The 12,447-nt window shown below is 36.9% G+C and overlaps 1 pseudogene; it reads right to left on the bottom strand.

The window, feature by feature from the left end:
* Window positions 1-4,015: 4,015 nt before the first annotated feature.
* On the bottom strand, window positions 4,016-9,744 carry LOC110147159 (tubulin beta chain-like; annotated as a pseudogene).
* Between the last annotated feature and the right edge of the window lie 2,703 nt (window positions 9,745-12,447).

The following is a 12,447-nucleotide window of genomic DNA, read 5'->3' as shown; positions in this document are numbered from 1 at the left end:
CTGCAATAACAAAATATCACACTTGTGGTGGCTTCAAACAAGAGACATTTTATTCTCTCACAATTCTGGAGGCAGGCGCCTAAGGCGAGGGTTCTGGTAAAGCCACCCTCTCTCTGAAGATTCTAGGGGAGAATCTTTACCTGCCTTATCCTAGCTTCTGGGGATTGCCAGGAATCCCTGGTGTTTCGGGGCTTGTAAAGGCATTACTACAGTCTCTGTCTCCATTGTCACATGGAGTTCTTCCAGCTTGTCTCTGTCGCCTCTGTTTTCTTTTAACATCAGAGGATGGCGATTGGAGAGAATAGCATGGAAACACATACATTATCATATGTAAAACAGAAAACCAGTGTGAGTTTGATGAATGACACAGGGCACACAAAAAGGGTGCTCTCTGACAACCTGGAGGAATAGGATGGAGAGGGAGGTCAGAGGGTTTCAGGATGGAGGGCACACATGTATACCTATGACTGATTCACATTGATGAATCTGAATGACCAAAACCATCACAGTATTGTAAAGTAACCATCCTTCAATTAGAATAAATAACTTTAAAATAAAAAGAATTTTTAAAATGCCAATCACTGGATTAGGTTCCAAGTTAATTTAGCATGACCTTGTTTAACTGGTTACATCTGTGAATAACTTATTTCCCAAATAAGATCATGTTCTCAGGTTCCAAATGCACTTGGATTTTATGTGATACAATATGCGACCAGCACACACATTTTATTTATCATTTACCAGTTGATGGAAATGGAGACATTTCTAGCCCTTGACTGTTATGAATAATACCACTATGAATATTTGGGTGTATGTGGTTATGTAAACAAAATTTTAATTTCCCTTGCATAAATACCTTAGTGCAGAACTTCTGTGTGGTATGAGAAATTTAAATTTTACTTTAAAACTATAGGGTACAGAAACAGTGTTTAACTATAAAATGTATCAACTAGGCAATATACTAAGCCCCTGGGTGTATTATCTCATTTAATTCATATGAAAACCACATGGAATAGCTCTGTAATTAGCTCTGTAAAACCACATGTAATAGCTCTGACTCAAGCAAAGTGAATGTTTTACATTCTCTTTAAAAAGGCCCAGAAGTTTATGCTTGCTTCATTTTCAAATGACCTCACATGGATAGTTACCTGATTAAGATAAGCTTGGGAAATACCAGGAGGTTCTTATCATCCTGGCTGTTTAGTCGCTAAGTTGTATACTCTTTTGTGACTCCTTGGTCTGTAGCCTGCCAGTCTCCTCTGTCCATGGCATTTCCCAAGGATAAGTACTGGAGTAGGTTGCCGTTTCCTTCTCCAGGGGATCTTCTTAACCCAGGTCTCCTGATTGGTGGCAGATTCTTTACCACTGAGCAACCAGGGAAGTCCCAAGTTTCCCAGAGCCCATCAGAAAAATTAATGAAAAAAAAAATTTTTTAATGAGCTTGATTACACAGTCTGGACCACAATATATAGTCCAGGTAATCTAATTAATAATACTTCTGTTCTAACACCTTATGCATGTGTTCCAACTATGAAAAATAATTAATCTTACACTATGACATTTTATGCTGAAGTTCTAAGATGTCCATTTTTTTTTACACAACCTGCCTATCATTTCAGCATCATGATTTCTATCTACATATGATATCTTCATGTTTAAAAGTATTGATAGAGGATGAATGCAAATAATTTTTTATATGTTTATTATATAAAAAACTCTCTTCTGTTTAGGTCTCTCTTACAAAAATAAAATATTTTACTTATTTTATTCCCAAGTTCACTGTACTTAATAGATTGATTAAAGTTATAATTCAAATGTCAAGAGATAGATTTTAGGTGACACAGACAGGTGGCAAAAAGCAATTTGAAAAACATTTGAAAATTGAAATAATGTCCAATAACAGACTCTTTTTCAAATTGTCAAAGATTCATAGTCACAGAGGTAATCTTGATTAACCTTATGGAAAAAGTTAAGTTATAAATCTCTTTTATGTTAGATTCCCAGCCAGACAAACCTACGGGTTCCTCTGATGGCACATGACCTACACCTGACCTCTTAGCTCCAAGTCCTCAGCCTTCTCTCTGCTTTCTTTTCCCAACAGACCCCAGTGTTTTTTCACTTGGCATTTTTATTTGACTTAACATCATTTCTCTTCTTAGATTATGAATTGCTTCTATATTGTAAAATGCCTTATCGATTCTCTGTACTTACGAATGGCATTTACATGAACACCCTTTAAATCATCTCACAGATTTTTCCTTCCACTCACATGTATTCCTTAAGCCGATAGACTACCTATTAACTGCTGGGACAAGTCGTGCCAAAATGGAACTCAACATAGGCACCTTTTTACAGATGAAAGTCAATCAATGCTCAATCATGAACAAATATAGGAGCTGCCATGTGATCTTTATTTTCTGGAAAATTATGTGTTCTTTTAAGAACTTCAAAAATTGAAATAATCCATTTTTTATTGGTTGTAAAAATACATAGAATAGTAATGGTATGTTTCATCATGCAGAAAATCTACTGAACAAGACCAACGATATTGGGTTCCACTTCAACACATTCTGAAAAATTACATTACAGGGCTCTCAAACACAAATTCCAACCAAAAAGTCATGTTTGTTCAGAAGCAACAATCTAAAGGACAAAGTGAATGTCGCCTTACCCTAGAATCTCCAAAGGTTGTGCTTCCTATGATTTAACTGTAGTTTTTCAGGGATGAATCAGCTTTCTTAGTAATTTTAACCTCCTGTGACAACAATGCAGAAACAATTGCTTGTACCACATAATTGACAATTCAATAGAAAATATAGAACTAGAAGATTTTACTATTTTCTATAATGACAATTAAAACTAAATCTGAAGTTTCTTCTTTTCAATAAAAAAGATAAACTATCTAGAGTAATTGATTTCTAAAAGTTGACTTGAAAGGACAAAGTGTATAAATTTTGAATTCCACTTTTAAGCGTGCCACCTTGCCAGAGAGCTGTTTCAATCACCTAGTAAACTCTGTGGTAAGTCTTGATTTGCTTCACGATTTGTTTTTATATTCTGAGAGGGGATAAGACTGAGACACAGGGCATCTAGTATTCCTATTTCCACCCCAGGTTCACTATTGGTACAAAGCTCATTCTTTATTCATCCTGCTCCATTATATTTAGTCTTTGGATGCTGATCTGTGATGCTTGTTTGAGTTAGACTTCTGTCTTCTCCTTCCTGCATGAGATTGTGTTGCATAAAATTGGTTTGAATTACCTAAAATTCACTAAAATCCTCTACCCAATCTCATGATTGCCTATTACTTATAAACTTAGATTCATAAAGCAATGAAAATATATATCTTTTCAGCACTTTAAAGGCAGGAATTTTTGTGTGTTTTATTCTCTTCTTTATCCCCCAACACATAGAAAAGTGCCTGGCACATGGATACTTGCCTATTAGGTTGGGGCAAAAGTAATTGCAGTTTTGAACCATGAATTTCAAATCATTATAAGTAGGTTCAAACACGTCTTTATTAACCAAAATAGGAACCATTGCAATCAACATATTTTTACCAATGAGAAATGTTTGCTTATTCCTGTAGCATAAAAATCCACACTTCAGGATTTGATGAATTCTTGGAAGGCATTTTCTGCCTCCTGCTGGATTGTGGAAGCATATTCCCTGCAAAAAGTTGTTGAGATGCTTGAAGAAGTGGTAGTCAGGTGGCAAAAGGTCAGGTGAATATGGTAGATGGGGCAAAACTTAGTCCAATTCGTTCAACTTTTTAAAAAATATTTTTTTTTAATTGAAGAGTAATCGCTTTACGATATTGTGCTGGCTTCTCCATACATCAACAGGAATCAGACATAGGCACACACATGTTCAACTTTTGAAGTGCTAATTGCGCGATGTGCAGTTAGGCGTTGTTGTGGAGAATGGGGCCCATTCTGTTGACCAATGTCAGCCTCAGGCATTGCGGCTGTTGGTGCACCCATCAATTTGCTGAGCTTACTTAGATGTCATGGTTTCACCGGGATTCAGGAAGCTGTAGCGGATCAGACCAGCCGCAGACCATTAAACAGTGACTGTGCCCTTCTTTTGGGTGCAGATTTGGCTTTGGAAGGGCTTTGGACTTTCTTGTCAGTCCACCCACTGAACTGGTAGCCGCTTTGTCATATAAAATCCACTTTTTGTTGCATGTCACAATCCAATTGAGAAACGGTTCATTATTGCTTAGAATCAGATGAGATGACACTTTAAAATGACAAGTATTTTGATTTGTGGTCAGCTCATGAGGCACCCACTTATCAAGCTTTATCACCTTTCCAATTTGCTTCAAATGCTGAACAACCATTAGCATAGTAGACATTGAGTTCTTTGGCAAATCTCAGTTGGTTGTTGTCAACTTCTGATGACTGGCCACTACACTCCTCATCTTCAAGCCACTGTCTCCTCTATAAAACTCCTTGAACCACCACTGTATTGTATGTTAGCAGTTCCAGGGCTAAATGCACTATTGATATTGTGAGTTGTCTCTGCTGCCTTATGAACCATTTTGAACACAAATAAGAAAATTACTCTAATTCGTTTTTTGTCTAACATCATTTTCATAATCTAAAATAAATATAAAATATTTTAAAATTTAATAAATTTAAAATTTTAATAAATATAAAATATAAATATAAGCAGTGAGTAATAAGTCATTAGGAAAAAAACTCAAAAAGAGGGAAATGCATATTAAAATGATGTATGTCATAACCACATTTATTAAGGACATATTCCAATATAAAATGACAAATTTCAACAATGCAAATGTCACAATTTCATTTGCACCAGCCTAATATAAATATTTGTTTAATAAATGTATTAACCCTTTTTCTCGATTTAATTACCACTTATGCTTAAATATACTTCTACCAAACAAGACCTATGCAAGATTTACCAAATAATATCCAATTCTTGCCTCAGCTACATTTGGCCTTGTCCGTAGTAGCCCAACTGCATTGTAGGCAGATTTTTTACCATCTAAGCCACCAGGGAAGCCCGACTAATATAGTAGCCCAACATCATTTGTTATGAACCTAGTAGGAGAAAATTATTTTCTAAGGGCAAAATACTAAGTTTCAAAAGCATGAAAGACACTAAAATTTCAAAACATTGACCTTAAAACTTGTAATTAAAGAAAACAAAATAAATCTCACAAGATAAATTCTTGCTGAAGACAGGGTATATTTCTAGCAAGAGGCATGAATGTATCTTTTGTTAATTAGCATTTTATAACAGGATTTACCATAAGACAGTAATTTGAAAAGAAAAATAATTCACTTTAATATTACAGGAACTAAAATCAGTGTGAAGTGTTTTTTCTAAAAAATGGAATAATGGCTTTTGTGTATATTTATTCATTCTATCCGTGTCCTTTATGTCATTGATCAGTTCGGTTCAGTCGCTCAGTCGTGTCCTACCCTTTGCGACCCATGGACTACAGCACGCCAGGCTTTCCTGTCCATCACCAGCTCCCAGAGCTTGCTCAAACTCATGTCCATCGAGTCGGTGATGCCATCCAAACATCTAATCCTCTGTCATCGCCTTCTCCTCCTGCCTTCAATCTTTCCCAGTATCTGTCTTCTCCAATGACAATAATGAGCAAGTGTTTTAAAAATGGAGGATATATCCAAAAACTATAAAACTCCTAGAGGAAAACATAGGCAAAACACTCTCTGACATAAACCACAGCAGGATCATCTATGATCCACCTCCCAGAATACTGGAAATAAAAGCAAAAATAAACAAATGGGACCTAATGAAACTTAAAAGCTTTTGCACAACAAAGGAAACTATAAGCAAGGTGAAAAGACACCCTTCAGAATGGGAGAAAATAATAGCAAATGAAGCAACAGACAAAGAATTAATCTCAAAAATATACAAGCAACTCCTCCAGCTCAATTCCAGAAAAATACAAGACCCAATCAAAAAGTGGGCCAAAGAACTAAACAGACATTTCTCCAAAGAAGACATACAGATGACTAACAAACACATGAAAAGATGCTCAACATCACTCATTATCAGAGAAATGCAAATCAAAACCACAACGGGGTACCATTACACGCCAGTCAGGATGGCTGCTATCCAAAAGTCTACAAGCAATAAATGCTGGAGAGGGTGTGGAGAAAAGGGAACCCTCTTACACTGCTGGTGGGAATGCAAACTAGTATAGCCACTATGGAGAACAGTGTGGAGATTCCTTAAAAAACTGGAAATAGAACTGCCATATGACCCAGCAATCCCACTTCTGGGCATACACACTGAGAAAACCAGAATTGAAAGAGACACATGTATCCCAATGTTCATCGCAGCACTGTTTATAATAGCCAGGACATGGAAGCAACCTAGATGCCCATCAGCAGACGAATGGATAAGGAAGCTGTGGTACATATACACCATGGAATATTACTCAGCCATTAAAAAGAATACATTTGATCAGTTCGAATGAGATGGATGAAACTGGAGCCCATTATACAGAGTGAAGTAAGCCAGAAAGAAAAACACCAATACAGTATACTAACGCATATATATGGAATTTAGAAAGATGGTAACGATAACCCTGTATGCGAGACAGCAAGAGAGACACAGATGCATTGAACAGTCTTTTGGACTCTGTGGGAGAGGGTGAGGGTGGGATGATTTTGGAGAATGGCATTGAAACATGTAAATTATCATATGTGAAATGAATCTCCAGTCCAGGTTTGATGCATGAGACAGGATGCTCAGGGGGTTCAGGATGGGGAACACATGTACACCCATGGTGGATTCAAGTCAATGTGTGGCAAAACCAATACAATGTTGTAAGTAAAATAAATAAATAAAAAATAAATAAATAAATAAAATTTTAAAAATGGAGGAGACATTTTTCAGAGAAGAAGATATAAAAGGAGGTCTGTGATAAGTAACTCTACAAAGTAAAGACCATGCATGCATACAGTGCCTTGGAAATTTTCATGGATAAATACTGGTTTAGCTTAATTAATATTTTCTTAGCTTAATAAGGTCTTCATTTTATGTGTCTAGGGAGATTTTATGATTCCTCTATCTGGTGCTGATGGCTTTGCCTCTGTCATAATTATTTCTTATCTGAAAGTGAAGTGAGCAAAGCAAACCAAGAAAATGCTTAACAAGGCAATTTATACAGATTCCCCCTGTTCTGCTTCAGAAACCTCAAGATTTTTCCTCTTCCTCTTATTTAGTCAGTGTCTCTCAAGCCTCAATATGGTTTGAAATTATTCTTATCTCTCATTTTTGTTTTATCTCTCCTTTTTCTTACCTACTTTAAGCGTTATTAAAAAAAAAAAAACTGTGTTGACAAAAACAGGTATTGTCAACAATTATTTATATTACTATTTGTGAGAGGTTCATCCTCATGCTAACTCATTCATTTTCATCAGATCAGTATTTACTTTCCATCTTACAGAAGGAAATTAGAATAAGAAAGTGACTTTATTTCAAATCACTAATTTAGTAAGTGAAGCTGGACTTGAATGCACCCAGAATTTGAACTCTTCCATCCTTCTGATTATAAGAGTTAGCACACTGTCCAGTGTAAAAGAAGAGATTAAATCCATGGTTGAGTAAATGATTACATAGGTGTATGGTTCTGTAAATATTTCTGAAGTTGGTAATTTTTTTTTCAATAAAGCATGCCACGTGTCTTTATATTGCATATTTTTGCAGAAATCCATTAAATATGTAAGTGATCAATGTTGTTAGTGTATATTGGAAACAGAAGAGTAAGTAAATAGAAAGTCTCAAAAACAATTTTAACACAAAATACTTTGTCATTTTTACTACTATTAATTTATTTTCTATATAAATCACCTGCGATTCAAGTGATAAAGAATCGTCCTGCAATGCAGAGACCTGGGTAGGATCCCTGGGTGGGGAAGATCCCCTGGAGAAGGAAATGGCAACCCACTCCAGTATCTTGCCTGGAAAATTCCATGGTGTTGACTGGTACTTAATGGTGACATTTACTAGGCTATTCACTAGGAACAACTAAGGAACAACTTGCTAAGGAACAACTTAATCTGATGAAATATATGTTCACTCTGTTTTTATTTTGCTTGATTCATTTATGTTAGCTGTATTTATAATAGTACTACTTAATTTAAAGAAATACAGGCATACCTTGGAGATGTTGCAGGTTAGATTCCATATCAGTGCAATAAAATGAATCCCACAATAAAGTGAGTCACATGAATTTTGGGGGTTCCCACTGAATATAAAAGTTATTTTTACACTAATAGCCTAAGTGCAGTAGCATTATGTCTAAAAACAAATGTGCACACCTTAATTTAAAAAACACTTTGCTGGGATTTCCCTGGTGATCTAGTGGCTAGGATGCCACCTTGCAATGCAGGAGACCGGGTGTGATCCCTGGTCAGGGAGCTAAGATCCCACATGCCATAGAGCAACTGACTCTCTGAGCCACAGCTGCTGAATCCTCACACCACAGCCAGAAAGTCCAAGCGCTGCAAAGGTCCCACATAATGCAACGAAGATCCCAAATGCAGCAACTAAGACTTGAGGCTGTCAAATTGATTAATTAATTAATTAAAACAAGAAAAACCATTTTTGGCATTTGCTAAAAATGCTAACCATCATCTGAGCTTTCAATGTGTCATAATAAAATTGCTGGTGGAGGCTGTTGCCTTGTTGGCTGCTGGATGATGGGGGTGGTGGTTGTTGAAGATTGGGTGGCTGCGACAATTTTATAAAATAAAACAGGTTGTCCTTCTCCTTGATCACAGTATCCTTGTACTGCTGGTACTTGGACACGGAGTCTTTCATGTCAGCCTGGGGGAACTTCATCTCATCCAACCCTTGCTGGTCAACCAGCACACCTTGCTCTGCACATGATTATGAACTTCTCAGAAATATGCTTGAACATCTCAGGGTGGCAGGGCTATTGCCAATGAAGGTGGTGGACTTTTACACCCCCTGGGGTGGGATGTCACCGACAGCTGCTTTCACACAGCTGGGGATTAACTTGAGAAAAATACCTGCAGTTCTTTCTTTTTACTTTATCATTTTAAATTGAAGTATAGTTGATGTACAGTGTTTCAGGTGTATAGCAAAGTGAATCATACACACATATATGTATATCCTTTTTAGATTATTTTATATTACAGGTTATTACAAGATACTAGATATAATTTCCTGTGGTATACAGTAGGTCCTTGTTGCTAATCTATTTTATACATAGTAGTACCTGTTAACCCCAAATTCCTAATTTACCCCCTCCTTTCCTTTCCCCTTTGTAACCATACATTTGTTTTCTATGCCTATAAGTCTGTTTTGTAAATAATAGCTGCTGTTCTTGTTTTGAGTTAAGTATTTGCCTGCCCACCTGCACGGACATGCTTCCCCTGAAACCAGCAGCCAAGGTCAGGCAGTAACCATGGTGGGAGTCACAGATGGCCCTTGAGTTCTTGGAGTGGAACATCTGGTGAGTGAGCTTGGGCACCTTGAGGACCCAGTTTTGCTGGCTGCCACTGCTGGTCAGTGGGGTGAAGCCAGGCATGAAGACTTGCAGGCAAGGGAAGAGCACCATGCTCATATCTGGCTGTCACAGGTCAGCGTTGAGCTGGCCTGGGACGCACAAGTGGTGCGGTCAGCTTTAGATTCCTGTAGCAGATGGGCCTCATTATCAATGCAACAGGTCTCATGTGTGTTTTCTAAGAGCTGATGGAATGAGAGCATGGCTGTAGGGCTCTGCCATCGGTGACACCTTGGGCAAGGTCTGCTGACAGATGCCTGTAACAAATATGATAATGAAAAAGGTGGAAGTATTGAGAAAACTGCCAAAATCTGACACAGAGACTATGAGACAATGTTGTTGGAAAAAATGGTTGATGCCGCAAGTCTTCAATGTGTACCAAACAAACAAACCAAGTGGGAGAAACTCAACGTGAAGCCCAGGGAAGGAGCCATGCGTGTAATATGTATTACATAAGCCAGTGGAGGAAATGGAAAAACTATATTATCATTTATTTGGTTCTGCAAGTTTTGTAAATTCTACTAACTCTGTATTTGCTTCACAAAGGTAAGTCACTAAAATATAGCTACACTTAAGAATAGAAAAAGGACTTCCCAGGTGGTCCAGTGGTTAAGAATCCACCGTGCGATTCAGGGGTCATGGGTTCAATCAATCCCTGATCTGGGAGCATCCCACATGCTGAGAAGCAACTAAGCCTGAGTACCACAACCGAGCCCGTGCTCTTCGGCAAGAGAAGCCACTACAATGAGGCCTGTGCGCCGCACGGGAGGGCCGCCCCACCTCACCGCAAGTAGAGAAAGCCGGTGCACGCCAACCAAGAGCGCAAAAGCCTGTGTATGCCATTCTGGCATGGCCAAAAATGAATAAACAAATTTTTAAAAAGAATAGAAAAAGACATAAAATATTCAAGAAAAATAATGAGCATATAGAATTATAATGAATTCAGATTACTTTGCCATCATCTTTAGAATTCATCTTACCTTAGAGAACCCAGCTGAATACTGTAGGTGCTGTTCCATGGGTTTACTGTATAAATCATTGATGATGAATGTTAGTCATTATTAAGATTACACCTAAGGGAAAATTGTTTCTATATAAAAGCTATTGAATATATATACTTTTAAATTTTTTAAATTAAAAAACAATATTAATGATATATAATTTTGCTAATGATCTTCTATTGTCAATGCTTTACCTCAATCAGCCAAGTATTGATCCCAAGGAACAGGAAGTAATAAGGTCTAGTAACATACACAAATTGGATTATGAGAGGCTAGGTTTAAGATAAAACAGAGTAATGGAAAATAGGAAATCCATTTAGGAGACTGAACTGTTCCAGAATAAGAACTACTGTTGTGCTTCAAATCTTTAATAGAATCAGCTATGTGATGGAAGGATGCGTGATCATATTAGGTGATCTCTTGAGGACAACTGTATTCCGTAACTACAGAAAAGCAAATAACTGTTCTGTAGTGTAGAAAATTATGTGCAATCAAAAATGTCTTTTTTATTTGAGGTGTACTAGTTGCTCAGTCGTGTCTGATTCCTTGCAACCCCATGGACTGTAGCTCACCAGGCTCCTCTGTCCATGGAATTCTCTAGGCTAGAATATTGGAGTGGGTTGCCATTTTCTCCTCCATTTCTTTGAGGAAAGTAATATAAAACACTGTAAAGACTGCTTATGAAAATGGAATCAGCTATAAGTAGAAAAACTAAACAGCAAGGTGTTTGTGCATAAATTTATGTCAGACACTGTTATCAAGTGTCTGTTCTGTTTATGGTGAAACAATAAATAAAGGATTAAGACTGGTTGCTAATCCATTAAGATAAAGTTAAACATGTAAGATCAAATTAGGCTGTGTTTTATTTATTGACATTTGGCATATTACTTTATTGTTTTTATTTGTGATTTAAGGTCATAAAGTAAGGATATTCTTACCATCAGATCCTGTTACTCTTTATTCTTACAGCTGCTAGTCCTATATTCTCTTTATCCTAGTTGGCAATCATGTTACTAGTTAGTCCAATTCTTTGCTAAAGATCAAATAATTTTTATACTAAATATTCCTTTTTTCTAACTACTATGTGATTTCTGTTACTGAATGGAGTCTGACTGTTACAAAACTGGATCTTCTTTGTTATCAATGAAATCACCACCCAAGGCCAGTCTTAGAATTTTAGCATGAAGGATTTCATCTCACTATAAGTTGTTAGGCTGTTATTGCACAAAAGTTCTTTTAAATACTGATACAGAATAAACTACAAACAGTTTTTATACTGCATTGTTACATCACAAACATCTCCTTAAATTAGACTATAAGTAAATAATATAATAATATATTTATTACACAATTTTTGCTTACATGAACTTCGCTGAGATGTGAATTGCATATGGTAAACCACATACGTTTACCATTAAAAATGTGATGGATTTTTAAAATCACATACTTCTATAACATCACCACCACCAGAATCAAAATATAGAACATTCCTATTATGCCTAAAAGATCCCTTGTTCCTCATTAGAGTTCATCATTCCCTCTGTCCTCAATCATAAGCAACTACAACTTGTATTTTGGTCACTGTAGATTAGATGGCATTCTCTAAAATTTTTTACATTGCTAAAATTTTTTCAGTCAGTGTAGTGGTTTTGACATTTATTTCTGTTGTTGTTTGTTTCAGAGGTTTGTTACTTTTTATTGCTGCGAATTGGTGACTCAGTGGTAAAGAATTCGCCTGCCAATGCAGAAGCCTCAGACTCAGACCCCAGTTTGGGAAGATCCCCAGGAGAAGGCAATGGCAACCCACTCCAGTATTCTTGGCTGGGAAACGCCGCAGACAGAAGAGCCTATCCGGCTAGAGGCCATGGGGTTGCAAAAGAGTCTAATACGACTTAATGACTAAAA

The sequence above is a fragment of the Odocoileus virginianus genome, chromosome 12 (assembly GCF_023699985.2).
Source record: "Odocoileus virginianus isolate 20LAN1187 ecotype Illinois chromosome 12, Ovbor_1.2, whole genome shotgun sequence".
In the NCBI taxonomy this organism is placed as follows: domain Eukaryota; kingdom Metazoa; phylum Chordata; class Mammalia; order Artiodactyla; family Cervidae; genus Odocoileus; species Odocoileus virginianus.
Note: the sequence above shows the minus strand (reverse complement) of the source record. Positions and strands in the feature narration are given on the sequence as shown.